At 36.9% G+C, this 21403-nt stretch overlaps 1 long non-coding RNA gene across 1 annotated transcript; it reads left to right on the top strand.

Annotated features, from left to right (window-relative positions):
• Positions 1-3325: 3325 nt before the first annotated feature.
• Positions 3326-17115, top strand: LOC122843570. The gene is made up of 3 exons (XR_006372727.1): positions 3326-3393; positions 6458-6555; positions 16853-17115. It is a non-coding gene; the product is annotated as an uncharacterized LOC122843570 (long non-coding RNA).
• The last annotated feature ends 4288 nt before the right edge of the window (positions 17116-21403 follow it).

The raw sequence follows: 21403 nt of genomic DNA, 5'->3' as shown, positions 1-21403 counted from the left end.
AACAATTTCTTTAGAATCAGGTTCTACCTAATTCTCTTTAAGTATAAAACGGTGTCTAACCCCAAGCCTAAATTTAGTCAACACATAATTCACAACATGCCTCTAAACCTAGAAGTTCAGTACATTTGGGGGGAAAAAGGTGAGGAACAGGAAAATGTCCTAATTTTCCAAAAAAGGAAGCATGTTTTTACTTTTAAAACACCTTTTCTGATGAAGGTAATTCTAGATTATCCTGATTTCATTGTAAAGCATCCGAGCGTCCATAAATGCACTTCATGTTTGGCATCATTTCATTAATTTTATTTCATTTCACAAATAAAAATCACAAAGTACCTCACAGATATGTTGGTTAAAGGTGTTGTTTTGGTTATTTATATCTAGCATACTAGTACTAACAGACACACAAACACACACAAAGGTAAAGTGTGACCAGTTGGCATATGGGACCTGACAGCTTTTAGTGACCAGGTAAGAGAGGGAATCCATGCAGCGAGGTGGAAGGAAATGCAGTTCTGACTTTGTAAAGAAAGTCAGAGAAAGGCATCTTAAACTACATCTAACATCACACACAACTTTCAAAACTACACACAATGAAAAAAAGTGTGAATGTGCATCTGTGCATCATAAATTGTGTTTGTGCATGGAGGGAGGGATGACCCTGCATTTAGAAGTAGGCAGCAGGTAAATTGAGGTCAGGTGAAGTCAACGGAAAAGCGAGACAAAGGTCCCACACAGACACACAGGTACACACACAGAAAGGTCCACACAGACTTAAATCTATAATTATAAACTGCGGTTGGGTTAGTTCATTTGCTCAGCATATTTTAGAGTGGTTTAGTCAGAAGATCATTCTTCATTTTTTGTGTGTGTTTGCATTTTATTATTTTCCTCGTGTGTGTACTCAGTTTGTCAGAGAACAAAAAAAAGGTTTTGTTTTAGCAGGAAAAAAATATTTGGGACACTAGAATTTTTGTCATTAAATCTGGCAAACTGCAAACAGAACTTCTTGTGGCTTTCTTTCAACAATGATTTTCTTCCTTCAACTTTCCACAGAAGCAAGATTTATGAGGTGTATGACTAATAGTTGGCCTGTGAAGAGACTCTTCTACCAGAGCTGTGGATTTCTGCAACTCCTCCAGAGTTACCATTGACCTTTGCTTCTGTTATTAATGCACTCCTTGCTTGCCTATCATTTTAGATGGCTGCCACTCCTTGGTAGTTGTGCAGTTGTACTGCTGTCCATTTTCAGATCATGACTTGGACATTGCTCTCTGAGATGTCCAAAGCTTTTGTAACCTAACTGCTTTAAACTTCTCCAAACCGCTCTCTTTGACCCGTCTGTTCCCTGCTTTTTGTTCTTTAATGTTGTCCAACAAACCATATCAATGTAGGTCAATGCATATTTATGCATGTGATAATGACCCATTCCACATCCATGTCTAAATACAAAAAGAACCTGCAATAAGATTGCAAAATTGATGTTCACACATGTTCTCCTTTTACTCTGATTGAGTTTCTATTTGAATTTTGTGCCTACTTGTGCCCCAGCTTTAGCTACGGGGGATCTGGATAATATGTGCCAAACGTTTTGATATTATTTGTAAAAATAATTGAAAACCATGAGTCCTTGTTATGACACTCAACAATGATGAGATACTTTGTAGTTTGTCACATAATAGCCTATTAAATACATTGAGGTTTATGGCTCCAAAGTGATCAAATAAAAATAAAATAAACACAAAAGTTACTGAAGATCAGGTCTGTGTCTGCAGTTTTATTACCTCAACATTGTTATTAAAGACTGCAGTGCTGCTCTTTGCTTTCGTACTTTCTACACCTGTTTGTTTTAAAAACAATAAAAGTGTAAATGTGCGCTCAAGTAAGGCAGCACTGTTGAAACGTAACTCAAAGTTGTGGGAATCCAATAATGCTGGGACAATTAGTGAACTGCTTTACCGCAGAATGCGTCGGATTTAAGGAGGTGTCCAGCTATCCCACACAAACGTATTGCCAACATGGAGATTAAACCTTGTGTTTCTGTAACACACTTACTCTTTTAAGATATTTTTTCATGTTATTTCACTAGTAAAGGATCTCTTCACTGATTAGGAGGTGGTTATTAACCTGCATGTTGTACCTTCTCTTATAAATCACTGCATCATTTAACTGCATGTCATTGTTATGTTATGATCAATTCCAGGATATTATGTCTCTGCAGCAGTGACTTGTTTTTATGTCTTCTCTCTATCTCTCCTACCTATAAATCGATAAACGCCATCAGTATGTGTGTTATAAATGATGCCATTTCAAACTATGGTAATAAATACACTCTTGGGTTCACCAATAATATCTATTTTCATCTGTCAGGTGTGAAAAAATAAACTTTTGACCCTCTGGTTATTTATTTATTTATTTTTTTCACATTTGTTGTCACACTCTAAGCACCATGAGGAACTACCTTAATACCGAGTCCTGCAGAAAGTAACATTCAAAGTTTGAAAGAGCAAAACAAAAAGTCATAAGAGCTCTGATAAACACCTGGAGGAAGAGATTGGATTGAGATGTTGTGCATCGACCAGCACTTGAGCTTCAGCACAACACATAAAAACTCAGCGGTGGCAATCGTGCAGCTGGGAAGAGAAGGAAGGGTAGTTGACAAGATAAAAGACCAAAACGTTAGATACAGAGGAGGGTTTGCTGGGCAATCCAATGAAACAAAGATGGATCAGGGTTTTACAAGCAGGAGTAGGGACACAATGTCATAGAAAGAACACAGATGTGACCATAAACATAAGAAACAACAATTGTTATGGGACTGTCACTTTGGAGGTAAACCTGGTAACACAAACTGTTAGTGTGTGCAGAAGAAATCAAAATAAAAGTCAGCATCGGTCCCATTCAAACCCACACTGCCGACGTTCTAAGCCACTAAAAAGAAAAACTGAATAACAAAGGAATCTATCAGCTGAAATGTGACCTACTGCTTACACAATTACAGACAATCTTTGACTTGTGGATGGTGTTGTTTTTTTTCCCCAGTCTCTCATATCACCCGTAGTCTTGCCATGCTACAGCCTTGTCATCTACTATACAGTGTATAAATATATAATTTAGATGTTGCTGAAATTATGGCTGTTCTTAAACTTTTTGCAGGGCTCTAAACATTCGCCTTAGTTCAAAAAATGCTGAACAATTCTGAAGGAATCAAAGAGAATGTAGACTTTGGTTTTTAGTCTTTATGTGGTCAGTGCAATCCCTTGCTCTTTACTTTAACATCTGTATTTATGATGTGAACGCGTCACTCTAACCCTAATAAATCTACACTTTCTCTCCTCTCAGCCAGCATCTGGTTTTCAAAAGGCAAGATGTCCCCTGAAGTTGGTGCCCTGTCAGGTAGGATACAAAAACACACGCATAACACACACATGACCACCCCAATGCATGTAAACAAGCATAAATACTTTTTAGGTTACTATAAAAACAATAAATCAGTGTGAGCAGATTACTTGACTTGCATAAATGTATTGTGTATGCTCACCTGTGAGTGTGCACACCACTAAATGTCTAGATTTTAAGTGAATGCCAAGAGCCTCATAAATTCATCGCTAGAGTTTTTAAACTGACGTAACTTTTTGGTGGTGGCGGTGTGTGTGTAAAACCATTTAGCTTCAGACCTGTAATTGCAGCACTGCTGGAAAAATAATTTCTTCATGCAGGTGCAATAAGGCAGAAACGAATCAGAGCAACAGTAATTACCACAGGACACACACATATGTGTCCTTTACTTGCACGTACCGATGCCTGTGTTTGACACGTGCTGATGCCCTGAGGGTCATTATGGGGGTTTTTATGGTCACATATGCAAAAAGTGCTGCTAAGGTGTGCAGGCTTGCAGGCATTGCTAAAACAGCATTTTGCTCATAAAGTCTATTTCCATTGTTGTGTTGTGATGAATGGGGCTCAGGTGAAGTCAATGAGATAGCACATCGCCATTATTCAATCCAACACACACACACACACACGCACACACACGCAAAGTCACACGTACTGACATGTACAGAGTGCAGTTCATAACTCAAGACTTTTGCATGTGCACAAGTTGAGATACACACTCACGTTTGTGCACAGAGTCAATGAGACCTCTGTGACCATAATTTACTGTAAAGATAAATGCCCTGTGTGCATTCTCCATGAAGCTCTGGGTTTGTGCTTTGGGTTTGTGTTTTAATGTTTGTGTTACAAAATGTGAGAGAAACCAACACATTCTCACACCCGACTCGTCATATATTGACGCATGGTGCTTCCGTCCTCGTCACATATTGACGCGAATTTCTTCGTCAATATGTGACGAAGGGTTTTACCTGATGCCTTACCGTAATTTTTGCCCTAAACCTAACCAATTTTTGGGTTTTGAAGTGTCGGCAGTGTTTGCGAGGACCATTCGCGTAAATAATCCATGTAAAACATGCGACCTTCCAAAATCGTCAAAATCGTCAAAATTTTACGGTGAAGGAACCTGCCCAAGTCGTCACATATTGACGCGAAGGGTATACCCTTCGCGTCAATATGTGACGCATGGTCACACGGCGTCCCAACTCGTCAATATATGACGAGTCGGGTGCTGGCTTAAGTGTTTGTCTGGTTTCAGAACTTTTTTTTTTTTTAATTAGATTAGATTTATTGTCATTGCACAGCATTTTTAGCAGTGCAACAAGATCAATAAATTAACTTCCTGATTCCTTTAAAGATGTAATAATGCTATGGTTTTATGCAGACTTTTTGATAAGTTGCAGAATATGATTTATATAAAGACCTATTATAAATGAAATGATATCGCATTTCCAGTGCGATATAAAATGTTTCAGGTAATTAAAATTCCCAAAAGCTAAAATCTGTAAATTGTACTTTTTAGTTATTTAGTTAAAACTTTTAAACTCAGTGTAATTTATTTTGTTTTGTTTATTTTGGGGGGTTTTCAGCTAAATGACAAAGCAAATTAAAAAGTTTAAACCAGCACAAAAATAAGGCTATTTTAATTTTATTTTGTAAATTAAGGTCAGACTTATTTATGATTTTAAAACAGGAAAATCTGCAAATCCATGTGGAAACTTTACTTCGTGGTTCTAAATAAATAAAAACTATTCAAAAAAAAAAAAAGAAAAGGTAAGTGGTTTGTGTTTTTATGTTTCTGGCTTTGTTGAAAGAGGAAATTGCTTAAAATTTTCCTAAACTACAACATCCTGTCCTTAACCAAGCTGCTTTACACAAGGAGAGAGCCAAAGGTTTCAACACAACATTGCTTCTCACTTCTTTTGTAGCCCTGCATGTCAAACTTTGTGAACTCTAAAAAGAAAAGCAATAGATCAGATGGTGATTAGTTATTATTTTTTGACCATACTGAAATACATAAATGCGCACAACACAAAAACTTCAATTCAATTTGTTTCTTACTGAGGATATGTGGTTATTTTTTCAAACACACTAAGATTGTTTAGCATTTTATTGATCCAGTGAGAAATCTTGTTCCTGGGCTTAATGGTGCTGTGGATCCAACTTAATTACAAAATTGCACTTAAATAAATCCATCACCCCCGCAAATTTCACATCATAATAAACATGCATACAACCCCCACGCCAAGTATAAATCTCTCTCCCACTGCTGACATCCATTCAGGGGGATGCTTACAGGACTTCTCTTGTTGTTGGTTTTAATACAGCTATATTATAAGCATCCATTTGGGAAAATGGAGTTTAAGAAAGAAAACAAGGTCGTCCTGCTTCACCCAGGCACTCTGGAACACACGTAACTTGATTTTTTTTTTCCTTCTTCTTTTTGTTGCTGTTGTTGAACTCTTGCACTCCTACAGAGAATGATAGCACACTCTCCGATGCAGAGGTGAAGCGTAGTCTGTTGGTCAGGGCCAAAGGTCCAGAAACAGAGGCTGTTAATCATGCTTCTGCGCTGGCATCTCTTCATTTTCCACCACTTATTAAGTCTCTCTGGCAGTTTATGCCTTTTTAGAGGATAAACTTTATTGCCTCTTTAGGGAAATACTTGTTCAAATGCAATAAAAAGGAGACACAATGAATTATACAGCAATTTAAACAAACTCATCACTCCCACTTGTGTATGAATCACATGCTCTGGCCAAAGCATGGCCTCAAACAATGCTCACACACACAAAGAAGAAATTAAACTTCCAAAGAAAATCTACAACATAATCTTTGCTAACCCTCCTTTTGAAAATTCCTGTGATATTTCAATAATCACAGCAGAAATTGAATTTCATGTCTCAGAAAAGGGCTCAAATTTAAATAAATGAAATCACCTCTTTCTCAACCAACAGGCAAACTACTTTAGGTAGATTTTTGAAATTTAACATGTTCTAGTTGGTGTCTAGTTCATCAACCCATAATGTATTTGTAAAAATATACATCTATCAATCTTGTTTTACAGATTCAGCAGCGATTAATGTTCTGATGGAAATGTCTGTCCTTGTTCCTGCTACATGACATTTAACCATTGCCAAGAGAAGCCAAGACTCACTTCCACAAGTAAGTTATATTAAGGCCATAAATGAAGAGTTTTCTCTATATTGTCATCTGTGGTATTTTAATAACATGTAAAGAGGCCGTTGCATATAAACTCTGGTCTTTGTTGCCATGTTTGTGCCATAATGACATCTAAAATATATGTTTTATGTAAAATATACTTTTACTCATACTGTGGCCTAAAATTGAAATGGGAAATGTCTGGTGGTCTGTCATTATCGTGTTTTAGATCAAGTGTGGATATACAGTGCGTTAAAACAGAGTACCTTCATGAAAAGGAGAAAATACAAAGAAAGTTGCAGGCGGAGCAAGTCATGGGACACAGACAGCTAAGCAAGATAATTCAGCACTAAATAGTAGCTTAGATATTGATGGAGGGGTGGGAAAAGTGACGTAGGAGCTTGTGGATTGTGATAATTGTTTAATATAAAACAACCTGTTAATTTACTCCAAGTAGTTGATCATTTTGAGCAAACTTTTAATTAATGACCTGCTTTTTCTAACTTTAACTGAAATAAACATTTAAGAAATTAATCAGACATCAAATTCAAGTCTGGATTGTCTTGATGGGACACATCAAGACAATCCAGACGGCTGTTTCTCGATGGTGGATCATCTTATCAAGTGCTACCACTTGATAGGAACTTCTCTGACTTTTAAAGAGCCGGTTCTTCAGAGCTCGTCTTCTACACTCTACCTCCATAACCGCGCTACTGCATCTACTCTGCAATTCCCCCTGGTTGTGTTTTATTTATACTATCACACCCACCACCTCTGACTGAACCTGACTTCCTTCTATGTAGCTTATTGTTAGCTTCAATAAAAACTGTACTGCTCTCTCCTAACTTGTAAGTCATGTTTGTCATGCCTAAACATGACGACTCGTTAAAAATTAACAATGATGTGTAAATTTGCCACTACGCTGCCTTATAATAGGCAGCAAATTAGTAGTTACTAGAACATTTATGCATGTTTAAATTAAAGAAATGGCCACACAAACTTAATTGAATTTAATTAGCACGTTAAAAGTTTTCCAAAAAACAATTTAATCTAGTTTCTGATGCACTAAACTTTGCTCTACAAAGTCCTCAAATTGATTCTCAGGTCTTACGGTGGTAAGAATTGTGCCACCCCTGTTAATCTGAAAATCAACGTTTCAAGTCATCACTCGAATCTTTCGACAATTATGTTTGCCCTGTTACGTCTAGGAGTCAGTATGTTTTCAGTGGCTTTTGTTCCAGGAGGACCATTTCTGGAAAGCTCCACTTGCACTTGACAACATAGCAGACTCCCTCCTGATTACATCCACAAGGGCCAGTTTAACGTGTCACAGTTAACGCTGGTCTTCAGTAACAATTATGTTCCCTGATGGACCCCCTCATTATGCAGTCATTGTTCACTCATGCGGAAACACAAGCACACTACACTGCAGCACCTGTGTGTGGTTTCTGGAAGCTTGCCGTTGTTCAGAAATCAGAGATGTGACAGACGACACATCAATGTGATTTTTCCTAACTATGCTGCCTCGAAGGATGTTGATTTATTTTACTGCTTCCTTCTTTAGTCTAATGTCAACAAGCGGTCAAAGTAAAAAGTATAAGGTTCTGCTGTTTTAACCTATAAATAATCCTGTTTTCCACTGGTCATAAATATTTTTTTTTTTTTAAACTGCTCATGGCAGGTATGTAGAATTAATAATGTGTAGAAAATAAAGATTGGGCCAAAATGGAAAACTCGTGATGAATTAATTACAACTAAAACCCCTAGAAAATTATTAAATATGCTCAAAGATAAACCTAAAAATACAAAAAGAGAATACATCTTTAATGTTAGATGAGTAAAATAAATTTAAATGCATGAATTATGATTTTTTTTTATGTCAAGATTTTTTTCCGTCGTGTTTTTGATTTTCTTAAGGCATAGAAAAAGGTGGGGAGAAAGATTTTGTAATAAATAAATAAATCCAAGGATCCAAAAATCCAAGATTTTTTTCTAGGTGATCAATTGCAATTTTCTCCAAATACAAAGTTATTATTTGGAAAATACATCAGTAGTATTGATCTTTATTGGTTACTTGATGTCCCAATTTTTATTTTTTTTTTTTTACCTGCGAGAGTCGCCTACAGTACAAGGTAGGAATGGGTTGGTAGGCATGGCTTTTCGTCTGTCTGCCATGTTGGATTTAACAAAATATTTCTTGCACTTACAGTGGATGGCCAGTAGTTGGCAGTGTATTGTACATTGCACTAGTGGCCATTTCAGTGGTCTGTGTCCCTTTATAACATAAAAATCCACAAGATACATTAGAAAATGGCTTTTAGCTGTTCACTGCAATGACCGCTATGCATGAAAGGGTTAAAAATGGCAAGGCTTCAAATGATGAGTTTTAATTGTAAAACGAGGCTTTAAAGCCAGTCATCAAACCATCTGCCACTTCAAACCCAGCAGGTGACAACTCATTTAAAAAGAATTTCAAAAAGAGTCTTTGGGGTTGTTTCTGGGACGTAATAAATGCATTAATCGAGTTTTTGTTTTCAAAATTGTTATTAGGTGGAAGGACTACAACAGCAATTTTAAACCAAACCTCCACTTTCCACAATTTGGCATTCTTATTCTTTTTCTCGGTTATTTCAAGTTCAGAGCTTTCCCAGCCCAACTATCACTCTACCCTATTTCACATGTGTCTGCTTTTCCCTTTGACTGGCTCTTCTTGCCTGTCCATTCAAATTTGAAACCCATCAGTACCAAATACAAACACCTGACATCATTGGAGGGGGAAACAAATTATTCCAGGCCAACAAAAGTGTTTTGTTTGGTTCACCCTTGCTTGTTTTTTTATTTCTCTCCTTTTCGTTCTCTTTGCCTCACTCCACTCCTCTCACTCTCCAACAGATGGGTATTTTAATGAAATCAGTCTTGCCTGTTCCCATCTGTGTGAGAAATGAATTTCACCATTTTTTAAATGAGGAGATTTAGAATGAGACAAGCATGAAACCAGGAAACCCCTGCACCAAGTTTCTTTTTCCCCCTTTCTGACCTACTAACTCTTGTATCCATGAGATTTTCATTGGGTTTGTTTCTCTATAAGTTTGTTTGTCAAACCTATTGTCTGTTTCTTTTAGCACAAAGACTGTATCTAAGATGGCTAAAATAATTTAATTAATACTGTTTATAAAAAGTTATTATTATTATTATTATTATTATTATTATTATTATCAGGAAGATCGCATGAAAACAGAACTTTTTGTAATATTTCTCAAAATTGCAAAGTTTTATTTGAAGTTTTTTTAGCAACAAGTTGCTTAACTGTTCAGTTGTATATATATTAGGCCTTGTTTATTTATTATTGGCTATATTAAAGATACTTGAATCTGTCACTTCTGTTCATAAAACACCTTTATGATTTGCTTTGACACACATATGAACTTAAGTAACAAGTTGGACCATCCTTTGCAGCTGTAACAGCTTCACCTTTTGAAAAAATGCTTTCCAGTTCAGGAGTTGGTTTATGTAATTTTTTCACCATTTCTCCAGCAGAGCATTTTTTAGGTCAGACACCGATGTTGGGTGAAAAGGCCTGGCTCACATCTCTGTTCTAACTCCTGACTGTAACGTTCTTCTGGGTTGATGTTAGGATTTCATGCAGACGACATTCATCCATGTCTTTATGTACCTTGCATCATGGATTAGTAAACAGATAGAAGTCATCCACAAATTGTTCCCACATAGTTGGGAGTATGGAATTGTCCACAATGCCATGGTAATTTAAGCATGAAGAGGATTTTTTTTATTATTGACACTGAGGGGGGAAGCCCAATATTACACTCTGCATAAAACTTTACACTTGATACAATGCAAGTCAGGAAAGTCCTGTTAACCCCCAAACTCATTAATTGGATTATCAGTCAGAGAGGCATTTATCCCTTCAGAGAACACATCTCCTCTTCACTTAAGTGTGGTGCCAGCATGCTTTACACCACTGACTCCAATGCTTTTTTTTTTTAAATAAGGCTGCTAATAGTTGACTTTGGAATACTAAGTAGCCAGAAAATTTCACAACTGAATGCATTGCTACTGTGATCACCCCATGCTTTGACAAATATTTGTAGAAGCAGTCTGCATGCCAAGGCTCTGGCTTTTATGCACCACTATTTTTTATGCACTTTGGGGCCTCAGAAGTGATCAAATTGATTTTAATGACTGTAAAGGTAGGATGAATAATTTTTGCAATACTTATAGTTTTGCAAACCCATCTTATGAGGAACCAACTGGCGAAAATTACTTTAAAATGTATAAAGAGACTTCCACTATAAACATGATCATCAATATTTTATCTCAAAATTGTCTGCTCGACAAAATCAGAACTAACCATTGTGAAATATGTTTCAGGGTGAATTACTTTGCTGTTTTCTATTTATTTTTTTAGTCTGGCGAGTTATTTCTGTGCTCTGACGCTACAGTTTAAAGATATCTTGTAGCTTTATTCAGTGAAGCAGATTTATTCACAATTGTAATCTGGTGGGCATCAGTTGAAAATCTCTGGGACAAACATTATGTGTGTGAGAACCACATACCTATTCATATCTCTGCAGCAATAAAAAGTGGTAGAAAATCATTTGCATTTGACAAACACATGGCTTTGAAATGATTGATTGACATGCTAATGAAGCTATAAGACTTTCTTTCTGCTAATGTCTGAGAAAAATATTGCTAGCTTCAGGAAAATCTTGCAAAAGTTGCAGGAAAAAAAATATCTCAAAATGCAAAGTAGAATTTGGTGCAAAAGGTGCTTTTTTTCCCCCCCGCAACACGTTTACTGTCAGAAGTTTGGGAGAACTATCTTTGAGCTTCATTAAATATTTTCTGGTAGTAATTATTTTCCATCTACACAGCATTACTTTCCCTCATTAAATCTGATGACAGAAAATACTTCAGTCAAATCAGTCCCACTGAAATACATCGATTTTCCATATTCACTTGCTCCTTTTAGAGAGGAGTAAGTTGTACATGGTGATGAACAGGTCCATCACAGTGCATCACAAGGCCAACAGACAGACACATCAGGCAAACAACCATGCATGTGAGTCACATCCAACTACAACTAAGAATTACAAATTAACCTCCATGACTTTGTAGGGTTGTGAGAGAACCAATGCATCCTTGTGGCTAACATTCAAACATCTTGCTAACATGCATCTGTCAATGAACGCATTGAACTTAAAAATCAAACTAACTAAATAAGTTTAAACTATAAAGTTAAGAATTTCAAGTCTGATGGATTTGATGAAGCAGAGTGCTTAAGAATGTATGTCCCCAACACAAGAGGGAGCAGTAAAGGATATCTAATCTATATCTAATCTATAGAGTTTCTCTAGAGTTTCTAGATTATGAGACTTTGGCACACAATTTGATTAAAGCACAACACGGACTACATCATCAAGTTCATCACCAACCCATTTGCTCCCCTTGACACCCTGAAACTGTAGCTGTCACATTGCAGGATGTAATTTCCTTGCTAAATGGAGTGGATGTGGAAATAACTGAAGTGCAGTGACATTGTCAGGTCAGGGGACGGCTACTGTTAGGGACAGTAACTCTCCTCCTGTGTACTGAAGGTCAGAGCTTAGTTTGGCTCCAGCTAACTCTGTGAGATGGCCTTTTCACAGATGAAATAATCAAAACACAGAACAAAATTAGTTTGATTGACAGGCGTTTCTATCACTAAGAATCTGTGTCTCCACCCGTGAGCTGTATTCACCTCTCTCACCGTTACTTCTGTGAAGTTGTGGTTTGTTGTAAGGTTGCGGAGAAGTTTCTGACCCACAGGACCTGCTCTAAATGTTGAGGCGAGCTGTCGGCTAATCTTGGAAAAGGTAGGTGAGGACTGCGTAACAGAATTAGTACTCTGAGCACTTCCACAAACTGCAGATTCAGAAAGTCTCAAAATAAGGTCGGAGAAGGAAATGTTGACTCTTTGTGACATGGGATTTTTCATTTGTGAGAAACATATGGTGAGTGTTGTCTTTTAATAAGAGAGTGTTTGCATCCTTACTTGCGTGTACACATGCATGTGTCGCCGTGAAGCACTATGCGCCCTCCCCACCCCTTGTTTTTTAATAGGATTCCGTTTTTGCCACCACATGTGAGCCAGGCAGTGTGTGTTTTCTTAGGTGTGTTTTCAGAGAAGGAGGCTGTCAGACACGAAGTCTAACGTCACCCACGTTTCACATTTGTGCACACAAACACACACATATATGCGCGCACATGCACGCATGTAAGTTGGCAGGTTAAAGCAGCTAGTTACTCATAAAACAGAGAACTCATTCAGACACACTGCACCTGCTTTTTAAGCAGCTTAATAAGCAATTACTCTGGCAGAGAGAAATCTGCACTGGAGGACACACTCGCACAACAGCAGCAAAACTCCATTCCAGGCAGACTATTGGGAAGGAGCCAGGATAGTTACTGATATTACTAGCAAAGTGAAATAGAGAAACAGGGAGTATGGAATAGAGAGAGGATTAAGTAGTGAAAGAAATGGATCCTAAACATCTAATTATAACGGAGAGGCTGTGATCTGGCACACCTTTGAGCGAGTGTGTCCGTGTGTGTGTAGACCAGAAATAGATGGTGAATCAGTTATTTACTCGTTGAAGCAGGAATTTAAATTTGCAAATCCTGGAGTGTTACAGCAAGATCGAATAGGCCATGCTTAGCTGCACTCAGAGATGATTAATCATAAATATACATGAGTCAAGGCATAGATAGATAGATAGATAGATAGATAGATAGATAGATAGATAGATAGATAGATAGATAGATAGATAGATAGATAGATAGATAGATAGATAGATAGATAGATAGATAGATAGATAGATAGATAGATAGATAGATAGATAGATAGATAGATAGATAGATAGATAGATAGATAGATAGATAGATAGATAGATAGATAGATAGATAGATAGATAGATAGATAGATAGATAGATAGATAGATAGATAGATAGATAGATAGATAGATAGATAGATAGATAGATAGATAGATAGATAGATAGATAGATAGATAGATAGATAGATAGATAGATTGATAGATAGATAGATAGATAGATAGATAGATAGATAGATAGATAGATAGATAGATAGATAGATAGATAGATGGATGGATGGATGGATAGATAGATAGATAGATAGATAGATAGATAGATAGATAGATAGATAGATAGATAGATAGATAGATAGATAGATAGATAGATAGATAGATAGATAGATAGATAGATAGATAGATAGATAGATAGATCTTTTTTTTCTTTAGCCTTTAGCAGGATGGGAGTTTAAAAATATACATGCTACAGGACAAAAATAATGCAAATAATTGTCACTGTAAAACATTGCATTGATGTTTCAGCAAAGAACTCAATTACATCTCAGGAGTTCTTCTGAAGCTCCATAAAACCTATCTGCCATCAGGCTGCGCAAAGTGTGAATATGTGTTAATTTGCATGTTTACACTTCTAATGCACATTAACATTCCTGTTGGTTGTTTCAGCCCTCCTGTGGCTTGTTTGGTACATAAATAATAGTTGTGAAAGTTTGATGGGGCAAAACAAGCTGTTGCACAATTTAGACATGATTGTATCATATGTGTTCTGGTGTGAGAGAGTTGAAGACGATTCCTCCTATGATTTTCTCTCCTGTCCTTCTTTTAATGCTTGCTGTAATTGTACCAAATCAGGTCCCATAGCTCACTATGTAAACATTTAAGAGGTCTGAACCTTTTGTTACAGATTACAACTTTAATCATCTCAGCAAATTGAGTTTTTCATTCCTGTATCAGAAATCTTGGTTTTCCTCCACAGAAGTAGAGTGTAAAATAATTGTTTACACTCTACAATTAGTAGAGTGTAATTGTTTGATACTCTATGTTGTATCAAACAACATAGAGCACTATGTTGTTTGATTTTGAGCATGATATGCTAACTGAAACTAAAAATCTGTATTTTCTCTTCTTTCTTATGCACTTCTTGTTACTGTGCACTATTTTATTTTTATATTTGTATCATGTTCGAATAAATTTCATTTCATTTCATTTCATTTTTGTTTCTGTTACATTTTGTTAAAAAATATTAGTAAAGTGAAAAATGAATACACTCAAATTAAATGCAATTCAATTTGCTAGAAGTGTTTTTAGTGTTAATTTTGAACATAAACAAAACTTTGTGGGGTGGTTTTGTAACAGAAATTGCTTGATTTTATAACTTGACAGATAAGATACTTGAGAGGAGGATTGTTCATATACATTAGTATGAATTAACATGGAAAATCAACCCATTACAGTAGATAGACTGAATTTTAGCTGTGAGAATTGCTTTTAACTATTTCATAGTACACAGTTTTGCAGTACTTTGTTTATATTTTCACTCACAGTAATGTTGTTGGTTCACTTGCAGCAAATAGTTGTTCCACTGAAGGCTTTGATAATTCCAACGCGCACTCTTTGTGAAAGAGCGGGACAGATAAATAAATTTAGTGACAAGCTAGTGAACTCACTGGAACATTTGGCAGCTAAAAAGGCAGAAATATTTTGAGTGGGAACAGATGAAAACCAAGTGTTGGGGACTTCAGAATCTGTGCTTATTATGCAGAAAATACAAATCCAATCAGAGGCTGATTTTCCATCCAAGTCTGCAGAGGAAAATGAAATAAAGTGGAATTCAGAAATCCAGGATAAGGGATGCAAGCAAGTCTTGATCTAGCAAGACAGATGCCTTTAAACTTACTGAGTAATATAGTAATAATCTAATATGTAGCTAATATTTTTGACAATACAAAGTAGATGTTCTCTGGAAAACAGGAAAACTAAACGTCACTCGTTAAGCAGCACATTTGGAGGGAGGAAAATCACAATGCAACCATTAAAAAAAAAACATCCCTCTTCAAATTTATACAGCTTTTAGAAGGAATGTAATAAGGTGTACAATTTCTAAATTCAGTATTAACATTAATTTTAGAAAAGTACCCTTTAGGTGACATTGGCCATCATGTTGTTATAATCTGAAGCTAAGTGCCACTTTTGAAGAAAGTAAAGCCTGAGCAAACAGATGTCGGGAAAATAAAGGAATCTCTGCAGCTGATTAGCATTCTGATAGTCCTCTTGAAAGGCTCGGCTTATCTTGTGTCCCTGTGTCATTATGTTCACCAGCTCCACTTTGTCATTTAACAAGTTTCGGGTCAGCGGACTCCAAGCAGGCTTTCCACGCTGCTCACTCATTCAAATTACAGGCAAGGAACGTCGACATGAATGATAACAGCAACATATGCTGTGCTCAGAGACAGAGCAAACAGAAAGTATTAATATCTGTCTGTTTGTGCATTTTAAAGGTGCTGCAAAGAGCCACATTAATTATGCTTTTCAGCAATCTATTCCTCCCATGAATGAACTTCTGTGTTTGTGTTTTTGTGCTTGGGGGATTTTATCAAGGATAATCATAAATGTTTGTGTGTGTTTGTCAGTGGGATGAGAACTAATCATTGCTATAACATGAATCATTACTAAATTCTGCCATTACTGCTGCTTCACAGACTGAACTTTTAAAGCTGAATTAGATAAAATGGATTCTAGCCTGTCTCCAGGGGGCTAATCTGAAAGCTCCTGGGTTTTTTTTTGGGGGGGGGGGTTCACTGTTTTTCCGCAGCTACATTCATATGGCACGTTCGACAGGAGTTATGTAAGCACAGAAAGATTTGTCTTCCACTTTCAGCAAAGCTGCCGCTAACTGCTATGAAATAGATGGTATAAAAAGGCGTTGTTTGTAGGATTAGAAAGTGTGACTGCTCTTGAAAAACCAAGGCATCTGGTTTCAGAGAAGAATTAATCCTCTTAACTTAATGTGTTTCCACCAGGCTTTGTATGGCGTTATGCACAGCTGACAAAGTAACATTCCCATCTCTCAGTGCAAATGAACAAATGTAAATATGTTAATCAACGCAAACTGAATTATTATGCAAAATGCTGTAAAATGTAGTTTAGTCACAGATCTTTTACTGTTTTACTTGTTTTTTCAATCAAACACATTTTAACATCAGACATAGATAATATGTTTCAAACTATGATTGAATTTATGAGCTGGGAATAAGATGTTGACGCCGTCATCTTTGTAGAAATGGTTTAATTCAGTCACTTTGGAAGGTTTTTAGGATAAATGACCTGTACAGTCAGCTCCAGCCACAGAATCTCAATCAGATGTAAGTTTGGACATTGACTAGGCCACTTTAAAACCCTTTTTCTGTTTGTTCTTTCAGCTAATAAGAAGTGGACTTCACCCCACCATGCAAAGGCAGACTGTCGAGGCTTTACCCCACCGCTCACCCAACGACTGCTGGAGAAAGACACTAGGACGGACAGCTGGATAGATGGATGGACAGTCGGACGGATGCTTGTTAAAAAATAGAGAATCAGAAAACAACATTGCTGCAAATCCAAAAGTCCATGGATCTATATAGTGAAAACAACTTACTGAAGTTTGAACAAAGCATTGCAATGGTGAAGAAAGGGGATTTAAATGGCTTTGAACCGTGCACGATAGTTCTGAGTATTTGATCAAGTTGGATCTGTTGTCTCTAAAGAGAGTGATCTGAACTAGAGAAAAATCCAGCAAGCAAGCAGCAAAGCATGAAAGGGATAATAAAAAGGCAACAGCAGCTAAAATAACACCTCGTTACAACTCAGTTACATGAACTAGTGTCACTGAACATGCAGCATGTGAACCTTTAAGCAGGCGGGTGCCACTCATCTCATGTAAGAACAGGAAGCAATTTAAACATGCAACACATAATTGAACAAAAAATTGGTAATTGAAAAATGTGTGATGAACCTCAAACTGAGCTGCAACATTCAGATGACAAATTTACAATTTGATGTAGAAAACGCAAAAACCTCTGAGGACTATTTGTGTGATAGTTATGAGAGTGATAGTGTCACAAAGCTCAAATCAACTCAACCTGGTTTCTTGAAGACAACAATAATTTCACTGGATACAAAGTGAAATTATGGTTTCCATAGTCACCAGATCTCGCACTCTGTCTGATGGATGCACGGGTAAGAAATCTGTAGCAACTTTATGATGCTATCATGTCAATGTGGACCAAAATCTCAAAAGGACATTTCAGACACCTTGTTAAACTAGCAAAACTAACAAAATGGCTGGTGAGTGTACAATACACTCCTGAGCTACGAAATATTTTTGGTCTCTAAAACAATTCTAGTTTTACTGGCCGCTCCTCCACAGATTTAGTCTCTTGAGGTTCAGCCGTTTCTCCCTGTGGAATCATCTGACTTTGAACAGCCACTAGTGGAAGAAGAATTTCTCTCCTTAAAAGGACTACAAAGTTTATTTTTGATAAAAGCATGCAGGGCGCTTGTGTCTGGTTCCTGACAGCAGAGTGACAGTGATCAGATGCTTTCAGTCCCACTTTACAACATAACAGATGTCTCTCTTCTTGCACAGCTTTTGAAAACGGTGGAAATGGATTGTAAATACAGCCTTTTTTATCTAGAAAGGATTTACTTGCATGCTGTTCTGACTGCCTACGTCCTTCAAAATGTTCACACTTGTGGTTATTTCGAGTCGTTTATCTTACTCTAGGCTGTATGTGAATTGCACTGAGACCTCTGAATTCTTGTTAAGGTCTATTTCTGGAATTTTTTTTTGCGTATTTTGAGACGTTGTATGACAGTTTGGCTTCTCTGTTAAGACTCTAACCCAGCTGATATTTCTATACAGACATGTCAGACCTTGTTTATGTGTTTTCCTACATCTACTTGAGTCCTTCACTTTCTCAATCAACAATGGATACAATGAGTCAGTGGAAGGTAATAATGTCCATGGTTCAGTATTTGCACCTTATCACCTAATCTTGGATAATACTAGAGAATTTACTTCCAAATTATTTGTACTTTAAAGGAGCAAGTTAAAAATATTCAAAAAATACTCTAAACAGAAAATGCGACTTGGGGAGGTGAAATACCTAAATTCAATGTTACTTGACACACTATATGGTGGTATTTTCAAAGCAGCCAATCCAAGAGCACCATTTATTTTCCTTTGAGCTGATTGGCTGCACCCTCAAGAGCAGAAATAAAAAAAAGACCTTGGACGCTACCGTCTGCGGTAGTGACCAGATGGTTTCCACTGTGTGTATTAATGCACATTAAGATATTTTTGGTACTTGAGAAGTTGGAATTGCCAGGCTAAAACTGTTTTTTGTCATGTTTTGCGGAGTGGAGGTGAGGCAAAAACGCTGATGAACCGGTTTGAGTGTAAAAAATGATGAATTTAATGGGAAAAACCAGAACACAGGTAACAGGACGACGAAGTGTGACGTGAGACGAGACGTAGACGAAGACGAGGATCCGACAAGACACAGAGACACAGGTGACACTAAATACACATAAGGTAATCAGGGAACGAGACACACCTGGGAACTAATCAAGGGGAGACAGGACAACACAGAGACTCAGACACAGGAAACTAGAAATAAATACACCGAAAAACATAGAACCTGACATTTTTACAGAGTTTTTGAGCTATTTACACAAGATTTTTTTTCTTATTCATGTTTTGTCATTACCAAAAAACATTTGTTTTCTTTTTATTTTCTATGGATTAATGTAGACGTAGGATCTCTCCAGAACGTGATAACAATTCGGTCACCTTACATGACAGCGTGTGGTGAAGTCTGGAGTTGGAGATCCCACAATTTAATTCTTGTTTACTAGGATTCGAATTAGAATTCCATGCAACAGGATAAAAACAAAACAAAACGATCAACAGCAACAACAAACCAATTAGTAGTGGAAAAACTGTCGGCCTTATTTCCAAGGATTTGTAAGAAGTTTTTACTGAACAGAAACCGTTTGTTGATTACTCTCTGTGCTACTACAAACACATGATTATGGACTCACACACCATGATGCACAGTTTTCCAATCCATGTTCTACCAGCCGTCTCCTCCCATATAAAGTCCCGAGCTTTCACAAAGGGTGACCAGATCATTTTCAGAGGCAAAGAACTTCCCAGAGGGATAAAGAATCTAAACTTATTTCCCTCCGCGGGATTTCAAGCAAAACATCTGCTCATGTGTGTCTGCATGGACCCCATGTCTGTCTCTAAGCACTGTTGAATCTTCCTTTTAATGAGCTTAATAGTTACATCTTTTCTTCATCAACAAACAACGCTGGTGTTCCTTCACACACACACACACACACGTGCACCCCATCACACACACCAAGACTACGTTGGTGTTCCTCGTTATTTACTTCAGCTGGAGGGACATGCCAGTCGGACAAGTGACTGAGCAGATATGTGCATTTGTGTTTACGTGTCTCCTTCCCAGATAAATCTGTTTGGTAATCTGACAGTGAAATTTAATTATGTCATCATAGGAACATGGATTAGGTTAAGGGATGTTTAAAAATGCTCAATTAGTGCTAGTACCGCAACATATGTGAGCTGAAAACAAGGGAGGCAGAAATGCATGAAGAAGAAGAAGAAGAAGAAGCAGAGATTCTAGGGAGGAAATTTTAAAAAAATGAGGATCAAAAAGATCCAATTTGATCTTTGACCTACTGAAGGTAAAGAAGCAAATATATTTTCACAAGATTAAAACTGAATGTTTGGAGACCAACATCAGCAACTCACTGGCGAGAAGAAGCCTTAGTGACACACAACTCAAGACAGATCGAGCAACGTGCAAAGATAAAAAAAAATGAGACAAGAAGGGAGAGAGAAACAAAGAGAAGAAGACTTCAAAGAATCCTTTTATGGAATCTGTTTAGAATTTTAAATCAGCAGTCCAGATCCACCACAACAAAAACTGAAACGATAATCCGATAATCGTTGCATTGTTTCACAGAGACAAAATGTTTCTGAATATATCTGTGTTTATGTGAGTGAACTATGCTTAAAGCATGATAAAATGTTTCATTTTGGTTTAAGCATATTTGTATTTGTTTTTGTTTCCTTTGGTTGTTTTGGTTGGCCCGTTTTCTGGTTACAGGGGGGCATCTGGACATGTGCATGTTGTAAGCAGGAAAACAATAGTTAATGGAAAAAGAGCAATTGTTTGCATGTGTGTTCGTGTATACTGTATATATTTTTATATATACACCCATATACAACATGTACTGTACAATCAGACTTTAATTTGCTCACATCTTCACATTTAAAACGAATATTTGAATCCTCTTAGTTTAATGGAGGGTTTCAGCCAAGTTATCTAAAAGTTCATAATTAGCATAACCTGTTTGGCAGTTTATAACGCTGTCACAAAGAAACGCAGGTTCAGTTTTATTTACTGCTTTTCTCAAAGATTTAACAAACGATAGGTTTTAACACAGTGGGGGGGTTTTAACCGTGGTTTTCAGGACCCACTGTCCTTCATGTTTTTGATGTTTCTGTTTCACCACAGCTGATTCCAATGATAACATTAGCTCCAGCGAGCCATCAAGTGCGTCACAAGCCTGTTAATCACCCATTTATTCAGGTCTGGTGTGTGGAAAAAGAGAGACACTTAAAACATGCAGGACAGAGGGCTGGGGGGACCGACATTAGGAAACACTGCCAAGCAGATAATTAGAGCCTAAAACAACATTAGGCTGCATGTATTTATTAAAATTAATGCAGTTTTTTATTGAAAATACCAAGTGTAATATAAATATAATAAGATGTAATTTATTGTAAGTAATAAGCATCATTCTGCTTGGGTTCCTGCTCAGATTTTATTTAATTTTTTCAGAAAAGATAATAAGAGAAACAACACCACAAAAGAAAACATATAACCAATAACACACAT

The sequence above is a fragment of the Gambusia affinis genome, linkage group LG14 (assembly GCF_019740435.1).
Source record: "Gambusia affinis linkage group LG14, SWU_Gaff_1.0, whole genome shotgun sequence".
In the NCBI taxonomy this organism is placed as follows: domain Eukaryota; kingdom Metazoa; phylum Chordata; class Actinopteri; order Cyprinodontiformes; family Poeciliidae; genus Gambusia; species Gambusia affinis.
The sequence above is the reverse complement of the archived record's forward strand: the minus strand, read 5'-3'. Positions and strand labels throughout refer to the sequence as shown.